Here is a 6448-nt window from a genome sequence, read left to right on the forward strand (position 1 = left end):
CTTACAAAAACAAAAAAAACAACACATAAAACAAACATTCAGTGAGAAACCCAAAACTATTCTCTATATGAGCTCAAAGGTAATATGTATAGACGTGCAAGAAAGATGGGTTACAAATGCCTAATTAAGAGAAGCTTGGTAAGGAAACAAGAACACATAGGTGATTCATGAAGTGCTAAAGTCTGAGTTCTGCTAGCAAAAAAAGGAAACAAATCTAAACCCCTTCCAATTTTCTTCTAGATTTCTCATTTTCCTGTTTGCCAAGTCTTCAGAAAGCCAGTTACACATGACAAAACATAAAACCGAATTGTCTAGTTGGAAAACACTGCTTTACATAAAACCAAAGATCTTTTCTTCAAGAAAGCCATTCCCAACTGTTGATTTAACCACAAATATATCATGCTAGACAGAAGAAACAATGGTAAATCCTCATTCTTCAGTGTGTTAGATTTGATTTTGTTATTTGGATTCATAATTTCACTTGGGAGGATAGAACATATGGAAATGCAATTGTACCAAAACATCGGAAAAAAAATACTTTCAAGCTTTGAGGCAGGACAGAGCTGGAAATAGACTTTGCAACCTAGTTCTGCCTTGAAAAATAAACAATCATCACTGGGAGAAGTCTCATGATTGCTAGCCCTTGTTTTCATGGAGGACTTCAACCTACAGGTTGTCTACTGGAAATACAACACAGCAGAGAGGAAACAATCTAGGAGGGATTTCAGGGCACTGGAGTATTTGGTTAGAGGAGTAAGGGCACAGGTCATATTCTCCTCTATCCCTTTGGTATTAGGTGAAAATACTGAAAGAAATAAGAAAACTCAGCTGATTAATCCACTGCTAAGAGGCTGGTGTCATAGGTGGAATTTTGGGGTTTTTGACCATGAGGCGACTTTCATGGAACAAGGTCTGCCTATGTCGGATGGGGTACAGCTGACTCAGAAGTGGAAAAGGATTATGTACCAGAAGTTAGCAGGGCTGATTGAGAGGTCTTTAAAGTAGGTTTGAAGGGGGAAGGGGATAGGACCAGGCTCACTAGACATGAACCTAGGGGCAATATGCCCTTGTCAGAGGTAAAACCATTAGCGCAGTTGAAGTGCGTCTACACCAAAGAGCGCAGTTTGGGCAACAAACAGGAGGAGCTGGAAGCCACTGTACAGTAGGAAAGTTATGATGTAGTTGCTGTCACAGAAATGTGGTGGGATGTCTCTCATGACTGGAGTGCTGCATTGAATGGCTATAAGCTCTTTAGAAGAGGCAAGCGAAGTAGGAGAGGCGATGGGGTAGCATTGTATGTAAAGGAGTGTCTTGACTATACTGAAATTGATGATGATGAAGACGACAAGGTTGAGTGCCTATGGGTAAAGATCAGGGGGAAGGTCAGCAGGGAGGACATTACGGTGGGAGTCTGTTATGGATCACCCAATCAGGATAAACAGCGAGATGAGGCATTCTACAAGAGGCTGTCAGAAGTCTCATGGTCACCAGCCCTTGTTCTCAACTTGCCAGATATCAGTTGAAAATACAATGTAGCAGAGAGGAAACTGTCTAGGAGGTTCCTAGAATGTGTGGAAGATAACTTCCTAATACAACTGCTAAATGTGCCAACTAGAGGAGGTGCCCTGTTAGACCTGTTGTTTGTGAATAGAGAGGGAATAGTGGGAGCTGTGATGTCGGCGACCGTCTTGGGTGTAGTGATCATGAAATGTTAGAGTTTTCAATACTAGGTGAAGTAAGGACAGCCACCAGCAGAACTTTCACCATGGACTTTCAACTGGCAGACTTTAGCCTGTTTAGGAGATTGATTGACAGAGTCCCTTGGGAGACAGTTCTGAAGGACAAAGGAGTCCAGGAAGACTAGATATGCTTTAAAAAGGAATTACTTAATGTTCAGGAACAAGTCATCTCCGTGTGTAGAAAGAAAAATCGCTGGGGAAAAAGACCATCCTGGTTATACAGAGAACTGAGGCTGGAGCCTAGGGATAAAAAGATAATATATTGCCTCTGGAAGGGAGGTCAGGTAACTTGGGAGGAATATAGGGATGTCGTGAGGTTGTGTAGGGAGAAGATTAGAAGGCCCAAGGTTCAATTATAAATTGATTTGGCTACTGCAGTTAAAGATAATTTTTAAAGTTTCTATAAATACATTGGTAGCAAAAGGAATGTCAGGGAGAGTCTCCGTTTGCTGAATGAGTAGGGTAGTGTAGTGACAGGGGATCAGGAAAAAGCAGAAGTACTCAATGTCTTCTTTGCCTAAGTTTTCAATAGCAAGACCAGTTGTCCCCAGGACACTCAACCCCCAGAGTTGGATATTAAGGATGGGGAGCTGAGTGAAGCCCCCATAATCCAGGAAGAGATCATTAGTGATTTGCTGTGCCAACTAGACTACCATAAGTCTATGGGCCCTGTTGAGATTCACCCCAGAGTAATGAGGGAACTGGTAAAAGAATTTGCCAAGCCTCTTGCAATCATCTATCAGCAGTCCTGGTTAACTGGAGAAGTTCCAGCAGACTGGAAGTTAGCAAGTGTAATGCCCATCTACAAGAAGGGTTGGAGAGATGATCTGGGGAACTACAGACCTGCCAGCCTGATCTCGGTTCTGGGCAAGGTTATGGAAGAGATCATCCTGAGTGCCATTGCACAGCACATGCAGGAAAATCAGGGGATCAGGACCAGTCAACATCGATTTATGAAAGGAGGATGATGCTTCACCAATCTGGTTTTCTTTTATGACAAGGCGACCCACTTGGTAGATGAGGGAAAGGCTGTGGATGTTGTCTACCTAGACTTTAGTAAGGCCTTCAACACTGTCTCCTACAGCATCCTCCTAAACAAATTGACTGCTCACAGCTTAGATAGGTGATCTCTTCGATGAGTAAAAATCTGACTGGATGGCTGGGCCCAGAGAGTTGTGGTCAATGGAGCTAAATCCAGTTGGTGGCCAGTCACTAGCGGTGCTCCCCAGGGCTCAGTTTTGGTGTTGGTGCAGTTTAACATCTTTATAGATGATCTGGACAAAGGCATTGAGGACATTGTCAGTAAATTTGCAGATGACACCAAGCTGGGTGGGAGTGTCGATCTGCTTGAGGGTAGGAAGGTTCTACAGAGGGATCTGGACAGGCTGGATCGGTGGGCTGAGACCAACAGCATGAGGATCAACAAGAACAAGTGCCGGGTCCGACATTTCGGCCACAAAAACCCTATGCAGCGTTACAGGCTGGGGGAAGAGTGGTTAGAAAGTGGTCAAGTGGAAAAAGACCTGGGGGTGTTGGTTGACAGCCGGCTGAACATTAGCCAGCAGCATGCCCAGGTGGCCAAGAAGGCCAATAGCATCCTGGCTTGTATCAGAAATAGTTTGGCCAGCAGGACTAAGGAAGTGATTGTCCCCCTGTACTCTGCACTGGTGAGGCTGCACCTTGAGTACTGTGTCCAGTTTTGGGCTCTTTACTGCCAGAAAGACATGGAGGTGTCAGAGCATGTCCAAAGAACAACAATGAAGTTGCTGAAGGGTGTAGAGCACAAGTCTTATGAGGAGCAGCTGAGGGAACTGGCGTTGTTTAGCCTTGTGGAGAAGAGCAGGCTGAGGGGAGACCTTGTCACTCTCTACGACTACCTGAAGGGAGGTTATAGCAATGTGGGTGTTGATCTCTTCTCCCAAGTAACAAGCGATAGGACAAGAGGAAATGGCTTCAAGTTGTGCCACAGGAGGTTCAGATTGGATATTAAGAATTTCTTCACAGAAAGGATTTTCAAGCTCTGGAACAAGCTGCCCAGGGAAGTGGTTGAGTCAACATCCCTGGAGGTATTTAAAAGGTGATGCTTAGGGACATGGTTTAGTGGTGAACTTGGGCATTCCAGATTTATGGTTGGACTCGGTGATCTTAAAGGTCCTTTCCAACTTAAACAATTCTATGATTCTATGATCACGTTTTTCTTCATCTGTGTTGGAAAACAGAGACAGACATGTTAGTCTGGAGTCCTGAACACTCAAAAAAATCCACAAGTTAGTTATTTTCTTTATACTTCTACTTTTATTGAACAGGAAGTAACAATCTTTATTGTGACCACATCAGACAGACTTACAGAAATGTATGTTCTTTACGTGGAAGGTAATTCTTCCAAGAAAGTTCGATAAACCACCAGTAGGAAGCATGTTTATTTAGTCAAAACCACATTTTTCAGCAGAATCAGTAAAGTTTTGGAGGAGCAAGGGACCGCACTGCTCAATGCTGAATAAAAGAGACTGACAGCTACTGCAGTAGGTGAATCTCCACAAGCTTAATTCTTCAACACCATTGCCTCTTTCATCCTTATTTCTCATTGTACAACACTGTTTCAACCATAGCTTTGCTAACATCTACTCTTCCCCTTCTAGTTTAGAACAAAGCAGGAAGTCTGGGCAGAAACTCTTGATAATTTTTAGTTATGTCATCTTCCATAACAAAATGCTATAATCAAACTCCATCCTCCGTTTTGAATTCTCGACACATGCTTGAGAGTTATCATTATAAAGATACATCAGTGATTACTTCCAGTTTTAACACTAAAACTTGTCTTTGTATTAAGTCTACAGGAAAACAGAGCTCCAATACCTACTTCTACAAACAACCAAGATAAGCAGCCCATCCATCTGACTACTGCTTATCACCTCATTTTTCACTTTATCATTCTTTCAGGACTCATGTGTTTCTTTTGCTTTATGGCTATATTGTAATCTGTAGGATTTTAGTAATGTCTTCTTTCTTGTTTCCTTGAATCGAATGGACAAAAAAGGTCCTAACTGGCAAACAGTGTTTCTGATAAAAGAAGCATCCATTGACATTTGTAAGGTAAATCTGAGGCCTCTGTTTTCCTTTCTCTTTAACAGCAGAACAAAAACACATCCAAGAAAAGTAAAAGGTTGGTAATTCAAATATTAAATTAATAAAAGTGGTTTGTTGTTGTTTGTTTTAAAAAGTATAACATAGTCAAGAAGCAGATATTTCAATACTTCTTGCATTATCAAGTTAGTTTCAGCCTATATTCACGGCAGAACTGCAGTATTATTTTGGGATCTTTACTAAGCAAAAATTTGGTGAGAGAACATTTCATTCACATTATTTTTATGGTTACTTCATGAAGTTGTTGCAAAGTTTGTCTCAGATAACTGATTTTAGTTGAAAACATGAAGCATTTTATTTCAAGAACTGAAGTGTATCATCTTGGTAAAATATTTTTCCTTGATTCATTTTATCAAACCTATTTGCTAGATTTTTTTATCAGATTCCCATTGTTGACCCCCAAAACTTTTTTCAGCAAAATCTGGTTCTATTAGAATATAAGTAATAGCCAGATTTGGGGTAATTGGGAGCCGAGGCATTTATAAAAGAATCATAGAATATCAGGTTGGAAGGGACCTCAAGGCTGATCTGATCCAACCTTTCTTGGCAAAAGCATGGTCTAGACAAGACAGCCTAGCACCCTGTCCAGCTGAATCTTAAAATAGTCCAATGTTGGGGAATCCACCACCTCCCTGGGGAGATTACTCCAATGGCTGATTGTTCTCATTGTGAAAAATTTTCCACTAGTGTCCAGTCAGAATATCCCCAGGAGTAACTTGTACCCATTACCCCTCATTTGCCATGTGACTCCTTGTAAAAAGGGAGTTCTCATCTTCTTTGTAGCCACCCTTTCAATACTGGAACATAGTGATAAGGTCTCCGCTAAGCCTTCTTTTCTCAAGGCTGAATGAACCCAGTTCTCTCCTTCTTTCCTCGTATGGCAGGCTTCTCAGTCCTTTGATCATCTCTGTGGCCCTTCTCTGGACCCTCTCCAGCCTGTCCGCATCTTTTTTTGTATAGTTGGAATCAAAAGTGAACACAATATTTCAGGTAAGGCCTGACAAGCATCGAGTAGAGTAGGATAATGATGACTTCATCTCTGCTGGTGGTGCCCTTGTTGATGCAACCCAGTATGCTGTTGACTTTCTTTGCTACAGCAGTACACTGTTCACTCATAATGAGCTTGTTGCCTGCCAGGACGCCCAGATCCCTTTCCAAAGAGCTGCTTACCAGCCAGGTAGATCCCAGCCTGTGCTGCACTCCTGGATTATATTTTCCAAACTGCAAGATCTTACTTTTGTCTTCGTTGAATTTCATAAGGTTCTTGTTAGACCAGTCTTCCAACCTATCCAGGTTTTCCTGCAGTGTAGCTTTCCCTTCCGAAGTGTCCACTTCCCGACTCAGTTTGGTATAATTGGCAAACTTCATCAGCGTACACTTGATCCCATCATCCAGATCACTTATGAAGATATTAAACAGCATTGGGCCCAATATTTATCCCAGGGAGCTCCACTTTTGACAGGTTTCCAGTTTGAAAAGGAGCTATTTACCACTACGCTCTGGGTGTGGCCTGTCAGCTAGCTCCCCACCCACCACACAGAGCACTTGTCTAGACAGTAACACAT

At 42.2% G+C, this 6448-nt stretch overlaps 1 pseudogene; it reads left to right on the forward strand.

Moving 5' to 3' along the window:
- The first annotated feature begins 1061 nt into the window (after positions 1-1061).
- LOC104158069 lies at positions 1062-4138 on the forward strand (annotated as a pseudogene).
- Positions 4139-6448: the final 2310 nt, after the last annotated feature.

The sequence above is a fragment of the Cariama cristata genome, unplaced genomic scaffold, assembly GCF_000690535.1.
Source record: "Cariama cristata isolate BGI_N322 unplaced genomic scaffold, ASM69053v1 scaffold10102, whole genome shotgun sequence".
NCBI classification, from domain to species: domain Eukaryota; kingdom Metazoa; phylum Chordata; class Aves; order Cariamiformes; family Cariamidae; genus Cariama; species Cariama cristata.